At 47.4% G+C, this 23,495-nt stretch overlaps 12 non-coding genes across 12 annotated transcripts; all 12 read left to right on the plus strand.

Annotated features, from left to right (window-relative positions):
• The first annotated feature begins 5,478 nt into the window (after positions 1 to 5,478).
• Positions 5,479 to 5,551, plus strand: TRNAR-UCU (transfer RNA arginine (anticodon UCU)). Its single transcript has one exon. It is a non-coding gene; the product is annotated as a tRNA-Arg (tRNA).
• Positions 5,552 to 5,712: 161 nt separating this feature from the next.
• On the plus strand, positions 5,713 to 5,785 carry TRNAR-UCU (transfer RNA arginine (anticodon UCU)). Its single transcript has one exon. It is a non-coding gene; the product is annotated as a tRNA-Arg (tRNA).
• Positions 5,786 to 6,180: 395 nt separating this feature from the next.
• On the plus strand, positions 6,181 to 6,253 carry TRNAR-UCU (transfer RNA arginine (anticodon UCU)). Its single transcript has one exon. It is a non-coding gene; the product is annotated as a tRNA-Arg (tRNA).
• A 395-nt stretch (positions 6,254 to 6,648) lies between these two features.
• Positions 6,649 to 6,721, plus strand: TRNAR-UCU (transfer RNA arginine (anticodon UCU)). The gene has a single exon. It is a non-coding gene; the product is annotated as a tRNA-Arg (tRNA).
• A 1,312-nt stretch (positions 6,722 to 8,033) lies between these two features.
• On the plus strand, positions 8,034 to 8,106 carry TRNAR-CCU (transfer RNA arginine (anticodon CCU)). Its single transcript has one exon. It is a non-coding gene; the product is annotated as a tRNA-Arg (tRNA).
• Positions 8,107 to 8,967: 861 nt separating this feature from the next.
• TRNAK-UUU (transfer RNA lysine (anticodon UUU)) lies at positions 8,968 to 9,040 on the plus strand. The gene has a single exon. It is a non-coding gene; the product is annotated as a tRNA-Lys (tRNA).
• Positions 9,041 to 14,339: 5,299 nt separating this feature from the next.
• On the plus strand, positions 14,340 to 14,412 carry TRNAR-UCU (transfer RNA arginine (anticodon UCU)). The gene has a single exon. It is a non-coding gene; the product is annotated as a tRNA-Arg (tRNA).
• Positions 14,413 to 14,573: 161 nt separating this feature from the next.
• On the plus strand, positions 14,574 to 14,646 carry TRNAR-UCU (transfer RNA arginine (anticodon UCU)). Its single transcript has one exon. It is a non-coding gene; the product is annotated as a tRNA-Arg (tRNA).
• A 395-nt stretch (positions 14,647 to 15,041) lies between these two features.
• On the plus strand, positions 15,042 to 15,114 carry TRNAR-UCU (transfer RNA arginine (anticodon UCU)). The gene has a single exon. It is a non-coding gene; the product is annotated as a tRNA-Arg (tRNA).
• A 395-nt stretch (positions 15,115 to 15,509) lies between these two features.
• Positions 15,510 to 15,582, plus strand: TRNAR-UCU (transfer RNA arginine (anticodon UCU)). The gene has a single exon. It is a non-coding gene; the product is annotated as a tRNA-Arg (tRNA).
• Positions 15,583 to 16,894: 1,312 nt separating this feature from the next.
• TRNAR-CCU (transfer RNA arginine (anticodon UCU)) lies at positions 16,895 to 16,967 on the plus strand. The gene has a single exon. It is a non-coding gene; the product is annotated as a tRNA-Arg (tRNA).
• Positions 16,968 to 17,828: 861 nt separating this feature from the next.
• Positions 17,829 to 17,901, plus strand: TRNAK-UUU (transfer RNA lysine (anticodon UUU)). Its single transcript has one exon. It is a non-coding gene; the product is annotated as a tRNA-Lys (tRNA).
• Positions 17,902 to 23,495: the final 5,594 nt, after the last annotated feature.

The following is a 23,495-nucleotide window of genomic DNA, read 5'->3' on the forward strand; positions in this document are numbered from 1 at the left end:
AACAAATGCGTTTTCTTTTATCCTATATTCCTTTCGTAGTGTGTTCTACTGCAGCCTAGAGTAAAATCGCTAATGAAAGGAACGCCAGTGCATCGCCCGCACATGGCCTTCGTGGCCTAACGGATAAGGCATCGGTCTTCTAAACCGGGCATTGCGGGTTAGAGTCCCGCCGAGGGTGGGTTATTCTTTTTTACTAACAAAGGGTTTCTCCCACAGTTTTCTTGCTTGAACCAAAGCATATGCATTTCCTTTTCCCCTATATTCCTTTCGATGGTGTGTTTTACTGTAACCTAGAGTAAAAGCGCTAATGAAAGGAACGCCAGTGCATCGGTCGCACATCGCTCTTGTGGCCTAACGAATAAGGCGTCGGTCTTCTAAACGGGGGATGGCGGGTTCGAGACCCGCCGAGGGTGGGTTATCCTTTTTCATTACCAAAGGTTTCTGCTACAGTTTTCTTGCTTGAAGCAAAGCAAATGCGTTTCCTTTTCTCCTATATTCCTTTCGATGGTGTGTTTTACTGTAACCTAGAGTAAACGCGCTAATGAAAAGAACGCTAGTGCATCGCTTGCACATCGCCCTCGTGGCCTAACAAATAAGGCATCGGTCTTCTAAACGTGGAATTGCGGGTTCAAGTCCCGCCGAGGGTGGGTTATCCTTTTTCATTAACAAAGGGTTTCTGCTACAGTTTTCTTGCTTAAAGCAAACCATATGCGTTTCCTTTTCCCCTATATTCCTTTCGATGGTGGGTTCTACAGTAACCTAGAGTAAAGGTGCTAACGAAAGGAACGCCAGTGCATCGCTCGCACATCGCTCTCGTGGCCTAACGGATAAGGCATCGGTCTCCTAAACTGGGGATGGCGGGGTCGAGTCCCGCCGAGGGTGGGATATTCTTTTTCATTAACAAAGGATTTCTGCTACAGTTATCTTGCTCTCAGCAAAACAAATGCGTTTTCTTTTCCCCTATATTCCTTTCGATGGTGTGTTCTACTGCAACCTAGAGTAAAATCGCTAATGAAAGGAACGCCAGGTCATCGCCCGCACATCGCCCTCGTGGCCTAACGGAGAAGGCATCGGTCTCCTAAACCAGGAATTGCGGGTTCGAGTCCCGCCAAGGGTGGGTTATTCTTTTTCATTAACAAAGGGTTTGTGCTACAGTTTTCCTGCTTGAAGCAAAGAATATGCGTTTCCTTTTCCCCTATATTCCTTTCGATGGTGTGTTCTACTGCAACCTAGAGTAAAAGCGCAATTGAAAGGAACGCCAGTGCACGGCCCACTATCGCCCACGTGGCCTAACGGATAAGGCTTCGGTCTCCTAAATCGGGGACTGCGGGTTCGAGTCCCGCTGAGGTTGGTATATCCTTTTTCAATACCAAAGGGTTTGCGCTACAGATTTCTTGCATGAAGCAAAGCATATGCGTTTCCTTTTCCCCTATATTCCTTTCGAGGGTGGGTTCTACAGTAACCTAGAGTAAACGTCCTAACGAAAGGAACGCCAGTGCATCGCTCGCACATCGCCCTCGTAGCCTAACGGATAAGGCATCAGTCTCCTAAACCGGGGATGGCGGGGTCGAGTCCCGCCGAGGTTGGGATATTCCTTTTCATTAACAAAGGATTTCTGCTACAGTTTTCTTGCTAGAACCAAAGCATGTACATTTCCCTTTCTCCTATATTAATTTCGATGGTGCGTTCTACTGTAACCTAAAGTAAAAGCGCTAATGAACCGAACGCCAGTGCATCGATCGCACATTGCTCTCATGGACTAACGGATAAGACATCAGTCTTCTTAACCGGGGATGGCGGGTTCAAGTCCTGCCGAGGGTGGGTGATCCTTTTTCATTGACAAAAGGGGTTTCTGCTACACTTTTCTTGCTTGAAGCAAAGCATATGCGTTTCCTTTTCACCTATGTTTCTTTAGAAGATGTGTTCTACTGCAACCTAGAGTAAAAGCGCTAAAGAAATGAACGCCAGTACATCACTCGCACATCGCCCTCGTGGCCTTACGGATAAGGCATCGGTCTCCTAAACAGGGGTTTGCGGGTTCGAGTCCCGCCGAGGGTGGGTTATGCTTTTTCATTAACAAAGGGCTTTGCTACAGTATTCTTGCTTGAACCAAAGCATGTGCATTTCCCTTTCTCCCATATTCCTTTCGATGGTGTGTTCTATTGTAACCTAAAGTAAAAGCGCTAATGAAAGGAACGCCAGTGCATCGCTCGCCCATTGCCCTCGTGGCCTAACAGATAAGGCATCGGTCTTTTAAACTGGGGATTGCGGGTTAGAGTGCCGCCGAGGGTGGGTTATCATTTTTCATTACCAATCGCTTGTGCTACAGTTTTCTTGCTTGAAGCAAAGCATGTGGCTTTCCCTTTCTCTTATATTCCTTTCGATGGTGACTTCTACTGTAACCTAAATTAAAAGCGCTAATGAAAGGAAAGCCAGTGCATCGCTCGCAAATCGCCCACGTGGCCTAACGGATGAGGCTTCCGTCTCCTAAACCGGGGACTGCGGGTTCGAGTCCCGCTGAGGTTGGTATATCCTTTTTCATTACCAAAGGGTTTGTGCAACAGATTTCTTGCTTGAAGCAAATCATATGCGTTTCCTTTTCCCCTATATTCCTTTAGATGATGGGTTCTTCTGTAACCTAGAGTAAACGCGCTAATGAAAAAAACGCTAGTTCATTGCTCGCACATTGCCCTCATCCCGCAGGGCGCGGGCTCTAATCCCGGCTGCGGCGGCTGCATTTCCGAGGGAGGCGGAAATGTTGTAGGCCCGTGTGCTCAGATTTGGGTGCACGTTAAAAACCCCGGGTGGCCTAAATTTCCGCAGCCCTCCACTACGGCCTCTCTCATAATCAAATAGTGGTTTTTGGACGTTAATCCCCACATATCAATCAATCACATCGCCTTCGTGGCCTAACGGATAATGCATCGATCTTCTAAACCGGGCATTGCGGGTTCGAGTCCCGCCGAGAGTGCGTTATCCTTTTTCATTACCAAGGGTTTATGCTACAGTTTTCTTGCTTAAGGCAAAGCATATGCGCTTCTTTCCCCCTATATTCCTTTCGATGATGAGTTCTACTGCAACCTAGAGTAAAAGCACTAATGAAAGGAACGCCAGTGCATCGCTCGCACATCGCCCTCGTGGCCTACTGGATAAGGCATCGGTCTTCTAAACCGGGATTGCTGATTCGAGTCCGGCCTAGGGTGGGTTATCCTTTTTCATTACCAAGGATTTCTGCTACAGTTTTCTTGCTTGAACCAAAGCGTGTGCATTTCCCTTTTTCCTATAATAATTTCGATGGTGTGTTCTACAGTACCCTAAAGTAAAAGCGCTAATGAAACGAACGCCAGTTCATCGATCGCACATTGCTCTCGTGGCCTAATGGATAAGACATCAGTCTTCTTAACCGGGGATGGCGGGTTCGAGTCCTGCTGAGGGTGGGTGATCCTTTTTCATTGACAAAAGGGGTTTCTGCTACACTTTTCTAGCTTGAAGCAAAGCATATGCGTTTCCTTTTCTCCTATGTTCCTTTGAAAGATGTGTTCTACTGCAACCTACAGTAAAAGCGCCAAAGAAATGAACGCCAGTACATCACTCACACATCGCCCTCGTGGCCTTACGGATAAGGCATCGGTCTTTTTAACCTGGGATTGAGGGTTCGAGTCCCACTAAAGGTGGGATATTCTTTTTCATTAACAAAGGGTTTCTGCTACAGTTTTCTTGCTTGAAGCAAAGCATATGCGTTTCCTTTTCCCCTATGTTCCTTTCGAAGTTGTGTTCTACTGCAACCTAGAGTAAACGCGCTAATGAAAGGAACCCCATGGCATCACTCGCACATCGGCTTCGTGGTCTAACAGATAAGGCATCGGTATTCTATACAGGGGATTGCGGGTTCGAGTCCCGCTGAGGGTGGGTTATCCTTTTTCATTAACAAAGGGTTTTGCTACAGTTTTCATGCTTGAACCAAAGCATGTGCGTTTCCCTTTCTCCCATATTCCTTTCGATGGTGTGTTCTATTGTAACGTAAAGCGAAAGTGCTAATGAAAGGAACGCCAGTGCATCGCTCGCCCATTGCCCTCGTGGCGTAACGGATAAGGCATCGGTCTTCTAAACCGGGGATGGCGGGTTCGAGTGCCGCCGACGGTGGGTTATCCTTTTTCATTACCAATGGTTTGTGCTACAGTTTTCTTGCTTGAAGCAAAGCATGTGGCTTTCCCTTTCTCCTATATTCCTTTCGATGGTGCGTTTTACTGTAACCTAAATTAAAAGCGCTAATGAAAGGAACGCCAGTGCATCGCTCGCACATCGCCCTCGTGGCCTAACAGATAAGGCATCAGTCTCCTAAACCGGGGATGGCGGGGTCGAGTCCCGCCGAGGGTGGGATATTCTTTTTCATTAATAAAGGGTTTCTGCTACAGTTTTCTTGCTTCAACCAAAGCATGTGCATTTCCCTTTTTCCTATAATAATTTTGATGGGGTGTTCTACAGTAACCTAAAGTAAAAGCGCTAATGAAACGAACGCCAGTGCATCGATCGCACATTGCTCTCGTGGCCTAATGGATAAGACATCAGTCTTCTTAACCGGGGATGGCGGGTTCGAGTCCTGCCGAGGGTGGGTGATCCTTTTTCATTGACAAAAGGGGTTTCTGCTACACTTTTCTAGCTTGAAGCAAAGCATATGCGTTTCCTTTTCACCTATGTTCCTTTGAAAGATGTGTTCTACTGCAACCTAGAGTAAAAGCGCCAAAGAAATGAACGCCAGTACATCACTCACACATCGCCCTCGTGGCCTTACGGATAAAGCATCGGTCTCTTTAACCTGGGATTGAGGGTTCGAGTCCCACCAAAGGTGGGATATTCTTTTTCATTAACAAAGGGTTTCTGCTACAGTTTTCTTGCTTGAAGCAAAGCATATGCGTTTCCTTTTCCCCTATGTTCCTTTCGTAGTTGTGTTCTACTGCAACCTAGAGTAAACGCGCTAATGAAAGGAACCCCATGGCATCACTCGCACATCGGCTTCGTGGTCTAACAGATAAGGCATCGGTATTCTAAACAGGGGATTGCGGGTTCGAGATCGCTGAGGGTGGGTTATCCTTTTTCATTAACAAAGGGTTTTGCTACAGTTTTCTTGCTTGAACCAAAGCATGTGCATTTCCCTTTCTCCCTTATTCCTTTCGATGGTGTGATCTATTGTAACGTAAAGCAAAAGTGCTAATGAAAGGAACGCCAGTGCATCGCTCGCCCATTGCCCTCGTGGCGTAACGGATAAGGCATCGGTCTTCTAAACCGGGGATGGCGGGTTCGAGTCCGGCCGAGGGTGGGTTATCCTTTTTCATTACCAATGGTTTGTGCTACAGTTTTCTTGCTTAAAGCAAAGCATGTGGCTTTCCCTTTCTCCTATATTCCTTTCGATGGTGCGTTCTACTGTAACCCAAATTAAAAGCGCTAATGAAAGGAACGCCAGTGCATCGCTCGCCCATTGCCCTCGTGGCCTAACGGATAAGGCATCGGTCTTCTAAACCGGGGATTGCGGGTTCGAGTGCCGCCGAGGGTGGGTTATCCTTCTTCATTCCCAATGGTTTGTGCTATAGTTTTCTTGCTTGAAGCAAAGCATGTGGCTTTCTCTTTCTCCTACATTCCTTTCGATGGTGCGTTATACTGTAACCTAAATTAAAAGCGCTAATGAAAGGAACGCCAGTGCATTGCTCGCACATCGCCCTCGTGGCCTAACGGATAAGGCATCGGTCTTCTAAACCGGGGTTTGCGGGTTCGAGTCCCGCCGAGGGTGGGTTATCCTTTTTTATTAACAAAGGGTTTTGCTATTGTTTTCTTGATTGAACCAAAGCATGTGCATTTCCCTTTCTCCCATATTCCTTTCGATGGTGTGTTCGATTGTAACCTAAAGTAAAAGCGCTAACGAAAGGAACGCCAGTGCATCGCTCGCCCATTGCCCTCGTGGCCTAACGGATAAGGCATCGGTCTTTTAAACTGGGGATTGCGGGTTCGAGTGCCGCCGAAGGTGGGTTATCCTTTTTCATTACCAATGGTTTGTGCTACAGTTTTCTTGCTTGAAGCAAAGCATGTGGCTTTCCCTTTCTCCTATATTTCTTTCGATGGTGCGTTCTACTGTAACCCAAATTAAAAGCGCTAATGAAAGGAACGCCAGTGCATCGCTCGCCCATTGCCCTCGTGGCCTAACGGATAAGGCATCGGTCTTCTAAACCGGGGATTGCGGGTTCGAGTGCCGCCGAGGGTGGGTTATCCCTTTGCATTCCCAATGGTTTGTGCTATAGTTTTCTTGCTTGAAGCAAAGCATGTGGCTTTCTCTTTCTCCTATATTCCTTTCGATGGTGCGTTATACTGTAACCTAAATTAAAAGCGCTAATGAAAGGAACGCCGGCGCATCGCTCGCACATCGACCTCGTGGCCTAACGGATAAGGCATCGGTCTTCTAAATGGGGGTTTGCGGGTTCGAGTCCCGCCGAGGGTGGGTTATCCTTTTTCATTAACAAAGTGTTTTGCTACAGTTTTCTGGCTTGAACCAAAGCATGTGCATTTCCCTTTCTCCCATATTTCTTTCGATGGAGTGTTCGATTGTAACCTAAAGTAAAAGCGCTAATGAAAGAAACGCCAGTGCATCGCTCGCCCATTGCCCTCGTGGCCTAACGGTTAAGGCATCGGTCTTCTAAACCGGGGATTGCGGGTTCGAGTCCCGCCGAGGGTGGGTTATCCTTTTTTATTACCAAGGGTTTCTGCAACAGTTTTTTTGCTTGAAGCAGAGCATATGTGTTTCCTTTTCCCCTATATTCCTTTCATTGGTGTGTTCTACTGCAACCTAGAGTAAACGTGCTAATGAAAGGAACGCCAGTGCACCATCCGCACAACGCCTTCGTGGCTAACGGATAAGGCATCGGTCTTCTAAACAGGGTATTGCGGGTTCGAGTCCCGCCGAGGGTGGGTTATCCTTTTTAACAAACAAAGGGTTTCTCCTACAGTTTTCTTGCTTGAACTAAAGCATATGCATTTCCTTTTCCCCTATATTCCTTTCGATGGTGTGTTTTACTGTAACCTAGAGTAAAAGCGCTAATGAAAGGAACGCCAGTGCATCGGTCGCACATCGCTCTTGTGGCCTAACGTATAAGGCATCGTTCTTCTAAACCGGGGATGGCGGGTTCAACTCCTTCCGGGGGTGGGTGATCCTCTTTCATTAACAATAGGGGTTTCTGCTACACTTTTCTTGCTTGAAGCAAGACATGTGCGTTTCCTTTTCCCCTATATTTCTTTGAATGATGTGTTCTATTGCACCTTTGAGTAAAAGTGCTAATGAAAGGAACGCCAGTGCATCACTTGCACACCGCCCTCGTGGCCTAACGGATAAGGCATTGGTCTCCTAAACCGGGGACTGTGGGTTCGAGTCTCGCCGAGGTTGGGATATCCTTTTTCATTACCAAAGGGTTTGTGCTACAGTTTTCTTACTTGAAGCAAATCATTTGCGTTTCCTTTTCCCCTATATTCCTTTAGATGATGGGTTCTACTGTAACCTAGAGTAAACGGGCTAATGAAAAGAACGCTAGTGCATCGCTCGCACATTGCCCTCATCCTGCAGGGCACTGGTTCTAATCCCGCCTGCGGCGGCTGCGTTTCCGAGGGAGGCGGAAATGTTGGAGGCCCGTGTGCTCAGATTTGGGTGCACGTTAAAGAACCCCGGGTGGTCTAAATTTCCGCAGCCCTCCACTACGGCGTCTCTCATAATCAAATAGTGGTTTTGGGACGTTAAACCCCACATATCAATCAATCGCATTGCCTTCGTGGCCTAACGGATAAGGCATCGGCCTTCTGAACCGTGGATTGCGGGTGCGAGTGCCGCCGAGGGTGGGTTATCCTTTTTCATTACCAAGGGTTTGTGCTACAGTTTTTTTGCATGAAGCAAAGCATATGCGTTTCCTTTTCCCCATATATTCCTTTCGATGTTGTGTTCTACTGCAACCTAGAGTAAAAGCGCTAATGAAAGGAACGCCAGTGCACCGCCCGCTAGCGCTCTCGTGGCCTAACGGATAAGGCATCGGTCTCCTAAACCGGGGACAGCGGGTTCGAGTCCCGCCGAGGGTGGGTCATCCTTTTTCATTAACAAAGCATTTGTGCTACAGTTTTCTTGCTTGAAGGAAAGCATATTAGTTCCTTTTCCTCTATATTCCTTGCTATGGTGTGTTTTACTGTAACCTAGAGTAAAAGTGCTAATGAAAGGAATGCCAGTTCATCGGTGGGACATCGCTCTTGTGGCCTAACAAATAAGGCATCGATCTTCTAAACCGTGCATTGCGGGTTCGAGTCCTGCCGAGAGTGGGTTATCCTTTTTCATTACCAAGGGTTTCTGCTACAGTTTTCTTGCCTAAAGCAAAGCATATGCGCTTGTTTCCCCCGATATTCCTTTCGATGATGAGTTCTTCTGCAACCTAGAGTAAAAGCGCTAATGAAAGGAACGCCAGTGCATCGATCGCACATGGCTCTCGTGGCCTAACGGATAAGACATCAGTCTTCTTAACCGGGGATGGCGGGTTCGAGTCCCGCCGAGGGTGGGTTATCTTTTTTCATTAACAAAGGGTTTTGCTACAGTTTTCTTGCTTAAACCAAAGCAGGTGCATTTCCCTTTCTCCCATATTCCTTTCGATGGTGCGTTCTATTGTAACCTAAATTAAAAGCGCTAATGAAAGGAACGCCAGCGCATCGCTCGCACATCGCCCTCTTGGCCTAACGGATAAGGCATCGGTCTTCTAAACCGGGGTTTGCGGGTTCGAGTCCCGCCGAGGGTGGGTTATCCTTTTAATTAACAAAGGGTTTTGCTACAGTTTTCTTGCTTGAACCAAAGCATGTGCATTTCCCTTTCACCCATATTCCTTTCGACGGTGTGTTCGATTGTTACCTAAAGTAAAAGCGCTAATGAAAGGAACGCCAGTGCATCGCTCGCCTATTGCCCTCGTGGCCTAACGGATAAGGCATCGGTCTTTTAAACCGGGGATTGCGGGTTCGAGTGCCGCCGAGGGTGGGTTATCCTTTTTCATTACCAAGGGTTTGTGCTACAGTTTTCTTGCTTGAAGCAAAGCATGTGGCTTTCCCTTTCTCCTATATTCCTTTCGATGGTGCGTTCTACTGTAACCTAAATTAAAAGCGCTAATGAAAGGAACGCCAGTGCATCGCTCGCACATCGCCCACATGGCCTAACGGATAAGGCTTCGGTCTTCTAAACGGGGGATTGCGGGTTCGAGTCCCACAGAGGTTGGGTTATCCTTTTTCATTACCAAAAGTTTCTGCTACAGTTTTCTTGCTTGAAGCAAAGAATATGCGTTTCCTTTTCTCTTATATTCCTTTCGATGGCGTGTTTTACTGTAACCTAGAGTAAACGCGCTAATGAAAAGAACGCTAGTGCATCGCTTGCACATCGCCCTCGTGGCCTAACAAATAAGGCATCGGTCTTCTAAACGTGGAATTGCGGGTTCAAGTCCCGCCGAGGGTGGGTTATCCTTTTTCATTAACAAAGGGTTTCTGCTACAGTTTTCTTGCTTAAAGCAAACCATATGCGTTTCCTTTTCCCCTATATTCCTTTCGATGGTGGGTTCTACAGTAACCTAGAGTAAAGGTGCTAACGAAAGGAACGCCAGTGCATCGCTCGCACATCGCTCTCGTGGCCTAACGGATAAGGCATCGGTCTCCTAAACTGGGGATGGCGGGGTCGAGTCCCGCCGAGGGTGGGATATTCTTTTTCATTAACAAAGGATTTCTGCTACAGTTATCTTGCTTGCAGCAAAACAAATGCGTTTTCTTTTCCCCTATATTCCTTTCGATGGTGTGTTCTACTGCAACCTAGAGTAAAATCGCTAATGAAAGGAACGCCAGGTCATCGCCCGCACATCGCCCTCGTGGCCTAACGGAGAAGGCATCGGTCTCCTAAACCAGGAATTGCGGGTTCGAGTCCCGCCAAGGGTGGGTTATTCTTTTTCATTAACAAAGGGTTTGTGCTACAGTTTTCCTGCTTGAAGCAAAGAATATGCGTTTCCTTTTCCCCTATATTCCTTTCGATGGTGTGTTCTACTGCAACCTAGAGTAAAAGCGCAATTGAAAGGAACGCCAGTGCACGGCCCACTATCGCCCACGTGGCCTAACGGATAAGGCTTCGGTCTCCTAAATCGGGGACTGCGGGTTCGAGTCCCGCTGAGGTTGGTATATCCTTTTTCAATACCAAAGGGTTTGCGCTACAGATTTCTTGCATGAAGCAAAGCATATGCGTTTCCTTTTCCCCTATATTCCTTTCGAGGGTGGGTTCTACAGTAACCTAGAGTAAACGTGCTAACGAAAGGAACGCCAGTGCATCGCTCGCACATCGCCCTCGTAGCCTAACGGATAAGGCATCAGTCTCCTAAACCGGGGATGGCGGGGTCGAGTCCCGCCGAGGTTGGGATATTCTTTTTCATTAACAAAGGATTTCTGCTACAGTTTTCTTGCTAGAACCAAAGCTTGTACATTTCCCTTTCTCCTATATTAATTTCGATGGTGCGTTCTACTGTAACCTAAAGTAAAAGCGCTAATGAACCGAACGCCAGTGCATCGATCGCACATTGCTCTCATGGACTAACGGATAAGACATCAGTCTTCTTAACCGGGGATGGCGGGTTCAAGTCCTGCCGAGGGTGGGTGATCCTTTTTCATTGACAAAAGGGGTTTCTGCTACACTTTTCTTGCTTGAAGCAAAGCATATGCGTTTCCTTTTCACCTATGTTTCTTTAGAAGATGTGTTCTACTGCAACCTAGAGTAAAAGCGCTAAAGAAATGAACGCCAGTACATCACTCGCACATCGCCCTCGTGGCCTTACGGATAAGGCATCGGTCTCCTAAACAGGGGTTTGCGGGTTCGAGTCCCGCCGAGGGTGGGTTATGCTTTTTCATTAACAAAGGGCTTTGCTACAGTATTCTTGCTTGAACCAAAGCATGTGCATTTCCCTTTCTCCCATATTCCTTTCGATGGTGTGTTCTATTGTAACCTAAAGTAAAAGCGCTAATGAAAGGAACGCCAGTGCATCGCTCGCCCATTGCCCTCGTGGCCTAACAGATAAGGCATCGGTCTTTTAAACTGGGGATTGCGGGTTAGAGTGCCGCCGAGGGTGGGTTATCATTTTTCATTACCAATCGCTTGTGCTACAGTTTTCTTGCTTGAAGCAAAGCATGTGGCTTTCCCTTTCTCTTATATTCCTTTCGATGGTGACTTCTACTGTAACCTAAATTAAAAGCGCTAATGAAAGGAAAGCCAGTGCATCGCTCGCAAATCGCCCACGTGGCCTAACGGATGAGGCTTCCGTCTCCTAAACCGGGGACTGCGGGTTCGAGTCCCGCTGAGGTTGGTATATCCTTTTTCATTACCAAAGGGTTTGTGCAACAGATTTCTTGCTTGAAGCAAATCATATGCGTTTCCTTTTCCCCTATATTCCTTTAGATGATGGGTTCTTCTGTAACCTAGAGTAAACGCGCTAATGAAAAAAACGCTAGTTCATTGCTCGCACATTGCCCTCATCCCGCAGGGCGCGGGCTCTAATCCCGGCTGCGGCGGCTGCATTTCCGAGGGAGGCGGAAATGTTGTAGGCCCGTGTGCTCAGATTTGGGTGCACGTTAAAAACCCCGGGTGGCCTAAATTTCCGCAGCCCTCCACTACGGCCTCTCTCATAATCAAATAGTGGTTTTTGGACGTTAATCCCCACATATCAATCAATCACATCGCCTTCGTGGCCTAACGGATAATGCATCGATCTTCTAAACCGGGCATTGCGGGTTCGAGTCCCGCCGAGAGTGCGTTATCCTTTTTCATTACCAAGGGTTTATGCTACAGTTTTCTTGCTTAAGGCAAAGCATATGCGCTTCTTTCCCCCTATATTCCTTTCGATGATGAGTTCTACTGCAACCTAGAGTAAAAGCACTAATGAAAGGAACGCCAGTGCATCGCTCGCACATCGCCCTCGTGGCCTACTGGATAAGGCATCGGTCTTCTAAACCGGGATTGCTGATTCGAGTCCGGCCTAGGGTGGGTTATCCTTTTTCATTACCAAGGATTTCTGCTACAGTTTTCTTGCTTGAACCAAAGCGTGTGCATTTCCCTTTTTCCTATAATAATTTCGATGGTGTGTTCTACAGTACCCTAAAGTAAAAGCGCTAATGAAACGAACGCCAGTGCATCGATCGCACATTGCTCTCGTGGCCTAATGGATAAGACATCAGTCTTCTTAACCGGGGATGGCGGGTTCGAGTCCTGCTGAGGGTGGGTGATCCTTTTTCATTGACAAAAGGGGTTTCTGCTACACTTTTCTAGCTTGAAGCAAAGCATATGCGTTTCCTTTTCACCTATGTTCCTTTGAAAGATGTGTTCTACTGCAACCTAGAGTAAAAGCGCCAAAGAAATGAACGCCAGTACATCACTCACACATCGCCCTCGTGGCCTTACGGATAAGGCATCGGTCTTTTTAACCTGGGATTGAGGGTTCGAGTCCCACTAAAGGTGGGATATTCTTTTTCATTAACAAAGGGTTTCTGCTACAGTTTTCTTGCTTGAAGCAAAGCATATGCGTTTCCTTTTCCCCTATGTTCCTTTCGAAGTTGTGTTCTACTGCAACCTAGAGTAAACGCGCTAATGAAAGGAACCCCATGGCATCACTCGCACATCGGCTTCGTGGTCTAACAGATAAGGCATCGGTATTCTATACAGGGGATTGCGGGTTCGAGTCCCGCTGAGGGTGGGTTATCCTTTTTCATTAACAAAGGGTTTTGCTACAGTTTTCATGCTTGAACCAAAGCATGTGCGTTTCCCTTTCTCCCATATTCCTTTCGATGGTGTGTTCTATTGTAACGTAAAGCGAAAGTGCTAATGAAAGGAACGCCAGTGCATCGCTCGCCCATTGCCCTCGTGGCGTAACGGATAAGGCATCGGTCTTCTAAACCGGGGATGGCGGGTTCGAGTGCCGCCGACGGTGGGTTATCCTTTTTCATTACCAATGGTTTGTGCTACAGTTTTCTTGCTTGAAGCAAAGCATGTGGCTTTCCCTTTCTCCTATATTCCTTTCGATGGTGCGTTTTACTGTAACCTAAATTAAAAGCGCTAATGAAAGGAACGCCAGTGCATCGCTCGCACATCGCCCTCGTGGCCTAACAGATAAGGCATCAGTCTCCTAAACCGGGGATGGCGGGGTCGAGTCCCGCCGAGGGTGGGATATTCTTTTTCATTAATAAAGGGTTTCTGCTACAGTTTTCTTGCTTCAACCAAAGCATGTGCATTTCCCTTTTTCCTATAATAATTTTGATGGGGTGTTCTACAGTAACCTAAAGTAAAAGCGCTAATGAAACGAACGCCAGTGCATCGATCGCACATTGCTCTCGTGGCCTAATGGATAAGACATCAGTCTTCTTAACCGGGGATGGCGGGTTCGAGTCCTGCCGAGGGTGGGTGATCCTTTTTCATTGACAAAAGGGGTTTCTGCTACACTTTTCTAGCTTGAAGCAAAGCATATGCGTTTCCTTTTCACCTATGTTCCTTTGAAAGATGTGTTCTACTGCAACCTAGAGTAAAAGCGCCAAAGAAATGAACGCCAGTACATCACTCACACATCGCCCTCGTGGCCTTACGGATAAAGCATCGGTCTCTTTAACCTGGGATTGAGGGTTCGAGTCCCACCAAAGGTGGGATATTCTTTTTCATTAACAAAGGGTTTCTGCTACAGTTTTCTTGCTTGAAGCAAAGCATATGCGTTTCCTTTTCCCCTATGTTCCTTTCGTAGTTGTGTTCTACTGCAACCTAGAGTAAACGCGCTAATGAAAGGAACCCCATGGCATCACTCGCACATCGGCTTCGTGGTCTAACAGATAAGGCATCGGTATTCTAAACAGGGGATTGCGGGTTCGAGATCGCTGAGGGTGGGTTATCCTTTTTCATTAACAAAGGGTTTTGCTACAGTTTTCTTGCTTGAACCAAAGCATGTGCATTTCCCTTTCTCCCTTATTCCTTTCGATGGTGTGATCTATTGTAACGTAAAGCAAAAGTGCTAATGAAAGGAACGCCAGTGCATCGCTCGCCCATTGCCCTCGTGGCGTAACGGATAAGGCATCGGTCTTCTAAACCGGGGATGGCGGGTTCGAGTCCGGCCGAGGGTGGGTTATCCTTTTTCATTACCAATGGTTTGTGCTACAGTTTTCTTGCTTAAAGCAAAGCATGTGGCTTTCCCTTTCTCCTATATTCCTTTCGATGGTGCGTTCTACTGTAACCCAAATTAAAAGCGCTAATGAAAGGAACGCCAGTGCATCGCTCGCCCATTGCCCTCGTGGCCTAACGGATAAGGCATCGGTCTTCTAAACCGGGGATTGCGGGTTCGAGTGCCGCCGAGGGTGGGTTATCCTTCTTCATTCCCAATGGTTTGTGCTATAGTTTTCTTGCTTGAAGCAAAGCATGTGGCTTTCTCTTTCTCCTATATTCCTTTCGATGGTGCGTTATACTGTAACCTAAATTAAAAGCGCTAATGAAAGGAACGCCAGTGCATTGCTCGCACATCGCCCTCGTGGCCTAACGGATAAGGCATCGGTCTTCTAAACCGGGGTTTGCGGGTTCGAGTCCCGCCGAGGGTGGGTTATCCTTTTTTATTAACAAAGGGTTTTGCTATTGTTTTCTTGATTGAACCAAAGCATGTGCATTTCCCTTTCTCCCATATTCCTTTCGATGGTGTGTTCGATTGTAACCTAAAGTAAAAGCGCTAACGAAAGGAACGCCAGTGCATCGCTCGCCCATTGCCCTCGTGGCCTAACGGATAAGGCATCGGTCTTTTAAACTGGGGATGTCGGGTTCGAGTGCCGCCGAAGGTGGGTTATCCTTTTTCATTACCAATGGTTTGTGCTACAGTTTTCTTGCTTGAAGCAAAGCATGTGGCTTTCCCTTTCTCCTATATTTCTTTCGATGGTGCGTTCTACTGTAACCCAAATTAAAAGCGCTAATGAAAGGAACGCCAGTGCATCGCTCGCCCATTGCCCTCGTGGCCTAACGGATAAGGCATCGGTCTTCTAAACCGGGGATTGCGGGTTCGAGTGCCGCCGAGGGTGGGTTATCCTTTTGCATTCCCAATGGTTTGTGCTATAGTTTTCTTGCTTGAAGCAAAGCATGTGGCTTTCTCTTTCTCCTATATTCCTTTCGATGGTGCGTTATACTGTAACCTAAATTAAAAGCGCTAATGAAAGGAACGCCGGCGCATCGCTCGCACATCGACCTCGTGGCCTAACGGATAAGGCATCGGTCTTCTAAATGGGGGTTTGCGGGTTCGAGTCCCGCCGAGGGTGGGTTATCCTTTTTCATTAACAAAGTGTTTTGCTACAGTTTTCTGGCTTGAACCAAAGCATGTGCATTTCCCTTTCTCCCATATTTCTTTCGATGGAGTGTTCGATTGTAACCTAAAGTAAAAGCGCTAATGAAAGAAACGCCAGTGCATCGCTCGCCCATTGCCCTCGTGGCCTAACGGTTAAGGCATCGGTCTTCTAAACCGGGGATTGCGGGTTCGAGTCCCGCCGAGGGTGGGTTATCCTTTTTTATTACCAAGGGTTTCTGCAACAGTTTTTTTGCTTGAAGCAGAGCATATGTGTTTCCTTTTCCCCTATATTCCTTTCATTGGTGTGTTCTACTGCAACCTAGAGTAAACGTGCTAATGAAAGGAACGCCAGTGCACCATCCGCACAACGCCTTCGTGGCTAACGGATAAGGCATCGGTCTTCTAAACAGGGTATTGCGGGTTCGAGTCCCGCCGAGGGTGGGTTATCCTTTTTAACAAACAAAGGGTTTCTCCTACAGTTTTCTTGCTTGAACTAAAGCATATGCATTTCCTTTTCCCCTATATTCCTTTCGATGGTGTGTTTTACTGTAACCTAGAGTAAAAGCGCTAATGAAAGGAACGCCAGTGCATCGGTCGCACATCGCTCTTGTGGCCTAACGTATAAGGCATCGTTCTTCTAAACCGGGGATGGCGGGTTCAACTCCTTCCGGGGGTGGGTGATCCTCTTTCATTAACAATAGGGGTTTCTGCTACACTTTTCTTGCTTGAAGCAAGACATGTGCGTTTTTTTTTCCCCTATATTTCTTTGAATGATGTGTTCTATTGCACCTTTGAGTAAAAGCGCTAATGAAAGGAACGCCAGTGCATCACTTGCACACCGCCCTCGTGGCCTAACGGATAAGGCATTGGTCTCCTAAACCGGGGACTGTGGGTTCGAGTCTCGCCGAGGTTGGGATATCCTTTTTCATTACCAAAGGGTTTGTGCTACAGTTTTCTTACTTGAAGCAAATCATTTGCGTTTCCTTTTCCCCTATATTCCTTTAGATGATGGGTTCTACTGTAACCTAGAGTAAACGGGCTAATGAAAAGAACGCTAGTGCATCGCTCGCACATTGCTCTCATCCTGCAGGGCACTGGTTCTAATCCCGCCTGCGGCGGCTGCGTTTCCGAGGGAGGCGGAAATGTTGGAGGCCCGTGTGCTCAGATTTGGGTGCACGTTAAAGAACCCCGGGTGGTCTAAATTTCCGCAGCCCTCCACTACGGCGTCTCTCATAATCAAATAGTGGTTTTGGGACGTTAAACCCCACATATCAATCAATCGCATTGCCTTCGTGGCCTAACGGATAAGGCATCGGCCTTCTGAACCGTGGATTGCGGGTGCGAGTGCCGCCGAGGGTGGGTTATCCTTTTTCATTACCAAGGGTTTGTGCTACAGTTTTTTTGCATGAAGCAAAGCATATGCGTTTCCTTTTCCCCATATATTCCTTTCGATGTTGTGTTCTACTGCAACCTAGAGTAAAAGCGCTAATGAAAGGAACGCCAGTGCACCGCCCGCTAGCGCTCTCGTGGCCTAACGGATAAGGCATCGGTCTCCTAAACCGGGGACAGCGGGTTCGAGTCCCGCCGAGGGTGGGTCATCCTTTTTCATTAACAAAGCATTTGTGCTACAGTTTTCTTGCTTGAAGGAAAGCATATTAGTTCCTTTTCCTCTATATTCCTTTCTATGGTGTGTTTTACTGTAACCTAGAGTAAAAGTGCTAATGAAAGGAATGCCAGTTCATCGGTGGCACATCGCTCTTGTGGCCTAACAAATAAGGCATCGATCTTCTAAACCGTGCATTGCGGGTTCGAGTCCTGCCGAGAGTGGGTTATCCTTTTTCATTACCAAGGGTTTCTGCTACAGTTTTCTTGCCTAAAGCAAAGCATATGCGCTTGTTTCCCCCGATATTCCTTTCGATGATGAGTTCTTCTGCAACCTAGAGTAAAAGCGCTAATGAAAGGAACGCCAGTGCATCGATCGCACATGGCTCTCGTGGCCTAACGGATAAGACATCAGTCTTCTTAACCGGGGATGGCGGGTTCGAGTCCCGCCGAGGGTGGGTTATCCTTTTTCATTAACAAAGGGTTTTGCTACAGTTTTCTTGCTTAAACCAAAGCAGGTGCATTTCCCTTTCTCCCATATTCCTTTCGATGGTGCGTTCTATTGTAACCTAAATTAAAAGCGCTAATGAAAGGAACGCCAGCGCATCGCTCGCACATCGCCCTCTTGGCCTAACGGATAAGGCATCGGTCTTCTAAACCGGGGTTTGCGGGTTCGAGTCCCGCCGAGGGTGGGTTATCCTTTTAATTAACAAAGGGTTTTGCTACAGTTTTCTTGCTTGAACCAAAGCATGTGCATTTCCCTTTCACCCATATTCCTTTCGACGGTGTGTTCGATTGTTACCTAAAGTAAAAGCGCTAATGAAAGGAACGCCAGTGCATCGCTCGCCTATTGCCCTCGTGGCCTAACGGATAAGGCATCGGTCTTTTAAACCGGGGATTGCGGGTTCGAGTGCCGCCGAGGGTGGGTTATCCTTTTTCATTACCAAGGGTTTGTGCTACAGTTTTCTTGCTTGAAGCAAAGCATGTGGCTTTCCCTTTCTCCTATATTCCTTTCGATGGTGCGTTCTACTGTAACCTAAATTAAAAGCGCTAATGAAAGGAACGCCAGTGCATCGCTCGCACATCGCCCACATGGCCTAACGGATAAGGCTTCGGTCTCCTAAACCGGGGACTGCGGGTTCGAGTCCCGCTGAGGTTGCTGTATCTTTTTCATTACCAAAGGGTTTGTGCTACAGATTTCTTGCTTGAAGCAAATCATATGCGTTTCCTTTTCCCCTATATTCCTTTAGATGATAGGTTCTTCTGTAACCTAGAGTAAACGCGCTAATGAAAAGAACGCTAGTGCATCGCTCGCACATTGCCCTCATCCCGCAGTGCGCGGGTTCTAATCCCGGCTGCGGCGGCTGCATTTCCGAGGGAGGCGGAAATGTTGTAGGCCCGTGTGCTCAGATTTGGGTGCACGTTAAAGAACCCTGGGTGGTCTAAATTTCCGCAGCCCTCCACTACGTCGTCTCTCATAATCAAATAGTGGTTTTGGGACGTTAAACCCCACATATCAATCAATCACATCGCCTTCGTGGCCTAACGGATAAGGCATCGGTCTTCTAAACCGTGGATTGCGGGTGCGAGTGCCGCCGAGGGTGGGTTATCCTTTTTCATTACCAAGGGTTTGTGCTACAGTTTTCTTGCATGAAGCAAAGCATATGCGTTTCCTTTTCCCCTATATTCCTTTCGATGTTGTGTTCTACTGCAACCTAGAGTAAAAGCGCTAATGAAAGGAACGCCAGTGCACCGCCCGCTATCGCCCTCGTGGCCTAACGGATAAGGCTTCGGTCTCCTAAACCGGGGACTGCGGGTTCGAGTCCTGCTGAGGTTGGTATATCCGTTTTCATTACCAAAGGGTTTGTGCTACAGATTTCTTGCTTGAAGCAAATCATATGCGTTTCCTTTTCCCCTATATTCCTTTAGGTGATGGGTTCTTCTGTAACCCAGAGTAAACGCGCTAATGAAAAGAACGCAAGTGCATCACTCGCACATTGCCCTCATCCCACAGGGCGCGGGTTCTAATCCCGGCTGCGGCGGATGCATTTCCGAGGGAGGCGGAAATGTTGTAGGCCCGTGTGCTCAGATTTAGGTGCACGTTAAATAACCCCGTGTGGTCTAAATTTCCGCAGCCCTCCACTACGGCGTCTCTCATAATCAAATAGTGGTTTTGGGACGTTAAACCCCACATATCAATCAATCACATCGCCTTCGTGGCCTAACGGATAAGGCATCGATCTTCTAAACCGGGCATTGCGGGTTCGAGTCCCGCCGAGAGTGGGTTATCCTTTTTTATTACCAAGGATTTCTGCTACAGTTTTGTTGCTTAAAGCAAACCATATGCGCTTCCTTTTCCCCTATATTCCTTTCGATGGTGGGTTCTACAGTAACCTAGAGTAAACGTGCTAACGAAAAGAACGCCAGTGCATCGCTCGCACATCGCCTCGTGGCCAAACGGATAAGGCATCAGTCTCCTAAACCGGGGATGGCGAGGTCGAGTCCCGCCGAGGGTGGGATATTCTTTTTAATTAATAATGGGTTTCTGCTACAGTTTTCTTGCTTGAACCAAAGCATGTGCATTTCCCTTTCTCCTATATTAATTTCGATGGTGTGTTCCACTGTAACCTAAAGTAAAAGCGCTAATGAAAGGAACGCCAGTGCATCGGTCGCACATCGCTCTTGTGGCCTAACGAATAAGGCATCGTTGTTCTAAACCGGGGATGGCGGGTTCGAGTCCTTCCGGGGGTGGGTGATCCCTTTTCATTAACAATAGGGGTTTCTGCTACACTTTTCTTGCTTGAAGCAAAACATGTGCGTTTCCTTTTCCCCTATATTTCTTTGAATGATGTGTTCTATTGCAACCTAGAGTAAAAGCGCTAATGAAAGGAACGCCAGTGCATCACTCGCACATCGCCCTCGTGGCCTAACGGATAAGGCATCGGTCTCATAAACCGGGGATTGCGGGTTCGAGTCCCGCCAAGGGTGATTTATTGTTTTTCATTAACAAAGGGTCTCTGCTACAATTTTCTTGCTTGAACCAAAGCATGTGCATTTCCCTTTCTCCAATATTAATATCGATGGTGTGTTTTACTGTAACCTAAAGTAAAAGCGCTAATGAAAGGAACGCAGGTGCATCAATCGCACATTGCTCTCTTGGTCTAACGGAATAGCCATCGGTCTTCCTAACCGGGGATTGCGGGTTCGAGTCCCGCCGAGTGTGGGTTATCCTTTTTCATTACTAAGGGTTTGTGCTACAGTTTTCTTGCTTGAAGCAAAGCATATGCGTTTCCTTTTCCCCTATTTTTCTTTCGATGTTGTGTTCTACTGCAACCTAGAGTAAAAGCGCTAATGAAAGGAACGCCAGTGCACCGCCCGCTATCGCCCTCGTGGCCTAACAGATAAGGCATCGGTCTCCTAAACCGGGGAGGCCGGGGTCGAGTCCCGCCGAGGGTGGGATATTCTTTTTCATTCCCAAAGGGTTTCTGCTACAGTTTTCTTGCTTAAAGCAAAGCAAATGCGTTTTGTTTTCCCCTATATTCCTTTCGAAGGTGTGTTCTACTGCAACCTAGAGTAAAATTGCTAACGAAAGGAACGCCAGAGCATCGCCCGCACGTCGCCCTCGTGGCCTAACGGATAAGGCATAGGTCTCCTAAACCGGGGATTGCGGGTTCGAGTCCCGCTGAGGTTGCTATATCTTTTTCATTACCAAAGGGTTTGTGCTACAGATTTCTTGCTTGAAGCAAATCATATGCGTTTCCTTTTCCCCTATATTCCTTTAGATGATGGGTTCTTCTGTAACCTAGAGTAAACGCGCTAATGAAAAGAACGCTAGTGCATCGCTCGCACAATGCCCTCATCCCGCAGTGCGCGGGTTCTAATCCCGGCTGCGGCGGCTGCATTTCCGAGGGAGGCGGAAATGTTTAGGCACATGTGCTCAGATTTGGGTGCACGTTAAGGAACCCCGGGTGGTCTAAATTTCCGCAGCCCTCCACTACGTCGTCTCTCATAATCAAATAGTGGTTTTGGGACGTTAAACCCCACATATTAATCAATCACATCGCCTTCGTGGCCTAACGGATAAGGCATCGGTCTTCTAAACCGTGGATTGCGGGTGCGAGTGCCGCCGAGGGTGGGTTATCCTTTTTCATTACCAAGGGTTTGTGCTACAGTTTTCTTGCATGAAGCAAAGCATATGCGTTTCCTTTTCCCCTATATTCCTTTCGATGTTGTGTTCTACTGCAACCTAGAGTAAAAGCGCTAATGAAAGGAACGCCAGTGCACCGCCCGCTATCGCCCTCGTGGCCTAACGGATAAGGCATAAGTCTCCTAAACCGGGGACTGCGGGTTCGAGTCCCGCTGAGGGTGGGTCATCCTTTTTCATTAACACAGCATTTGTGCTACAGTTTTCTTGCTTGAAGGAAAGCATATTAGTTCCTTTTCCCCTATATTCCTTTCTATGGTGTGTTTCACAGTAACCTAGAGTAAAAGCGCTAATGAAAGGAACGCCAGTGCATCGCTCGCACATCGCCCACGTGGCCTAACGGATAAGGCTTCGGTCTCCTAAACCGGGGACTGCGGGGTCGAGTCCCGCTGAGGTTGGTATATCCTTTTTCATTACCAAAGGGTTTGTGCTACAGATTTCTTGCTTGAAGCAAATCATATGCGTTTCCTTTTCCCCTATATTCCTTTAGGTGATGGGTTCTTCTGTAACCTAGAGTAAATGCGCTAATGAAAAGAACGCTAGTGCATCACTCGCACATTGCCCTCATCCCACAGGGCGCGGGTTCTAATCCCGGCTGCGGCGGATGCATTTCCGAGGGAGGCGGAAATGTTGTAGGCCCGTGTGCTCAGATTTAGGTGCACGTTAAATAACCCCGGGTGGTCTAAATTTCCGCAGCCCTCCACTACGGCGTCTCTCATAATCAAATAGTGGTTTTGGGACGTTAAAACCGACATATCAATCAATCACATCGCCTTCGTGGCCTAACGGATAAGGCATCGATCTTCTAAACCGGGCATTGCGGGTTCGAGTCCCGCCGAGAGTGGGTTATCCTTTTTCATTACCAAGGATTTCTGCTACAGCTTTCTTGCTTAAAGCAAACCATATGCGCTTCCTTTTCCCCTATATTCCTTTCGATGGTGGGTTCTACAGTAACCTAGAGTAAACGTGCTAACGAAAAGAACGCCAGTGCATCGCTCGCACATCGCCCTCGTGGCCTAACGGATAAGGCATCAGTCTCCTAAACCGGGGATGGCGAGGTCGAGTCCCGCCGAGGGTGGGATATTCTTTTTCATTAATAAAGGGTTTCTGCTACAGTTTTCTTGCTTGAACCAAAGCATGTGCATTTCCCTTTCTCCTATATTAATATCGATGGTGTGTTTTACTGTAACCTAAAGTAAAAGCGCTAATGAAAGGAACGCAGGTGCATCAATCGCACATTGCTCTCTTGGCCTAACGGAATAGCCATCGGTCTTCTTAACCGGGGATTGCGGGTTCGAGTCCCGCCGAGTGTGGGTTATCCTTTTTCATTACCAAAGGTTTCTGCTACAGTTTTCGTGCTTGAAGGAAAGCATATGCGTTTCCTTTTCCCCTATATTTCTTTCGATGGTGTGTTCTACAGTAACCTAGAGTAAAAGTGCTAATGAAAGAAACGCCAGTGCATCGCTCGCACATCGCCCTCGTGGCCTAACGGATAAGGCATCGGTGTTCTAAACCGGGGATTGCGGGTGCGAGTGCCGCCGAGGGTGGGTTATCCTTTTTCATTACTAAGGGTTTGTGCTACAGTTTTCTTGCTTGAAGCAAAGCATATGCGTTTCCTTTTCCCCTATTTTTCTTTCGATGTTGTGTTCTACTGCAACCTAGAGTAAAAGCGCTAATGAAAGGAACGCTAGTGCATCACTCGCAGATTGCCCTCGTGGCCTAACGTATAAGGCGCCGGTCTTCTAAACAGGGGATTGCGGGTTCGAGTCTCGCCGAGGGTGGGATATCATTTTTCATTAACAAAGGGTTTCTGCTACAGTTTCTTTGCATGAAGCAAAGCATGTGCATTTCCCTTTCTCCTATATTCTTTTCGATGGTGTGTTCTACTGTAGCCTAAAGTAAAAGCGCTAATGAAAGGAACGCCAGTGCATCGCTCGCACATCGCCCTTATGGCGTAACGAATAAGGCATCGATCTTCCTAACGGGGGATTGCGGGTTCGAGTCCCGCCGAGGGAGGTTATTTTTTTTTCATTCACAGAAAAGCTTTCTGCTACAGTTTTCTTGCTGGAAGCAAATCATATGCGTTTCCTTTTCCCCTATGTTCCTTTGGATGATGTGTTCTACTGTAACCTAGAGTAAACGTGCTAATGAAAAAAACGCTAGTGCATCGCTCGCACATCTCCCTCATAGCGTAACGAATAAGGCATCGGTCTTCTAAACGGGGGATTTTGGGTTCGAGTGCCGCCAAGGGTGGATTATCCTTTTTCATAAACAATGGGTTTTGCTACAGCTTTCTTGCTTGAACCAAAGCATAT

This window comes from Rhipicephalus microplus, chromosome 2 (genome assembly GCF_043290135.1).
Source record: "Rhipicephalus microplus isolate Deutch F79 chromosome 2, USDA_Rmic, whole genome shotgun sequence".
Lineage (NCBI taxonomy): Eukaryota > Metazoa > Arthropoda > Arachnida > Ixodida > Ixodidae > Rhipicephalus > Rhipicephalus microplus.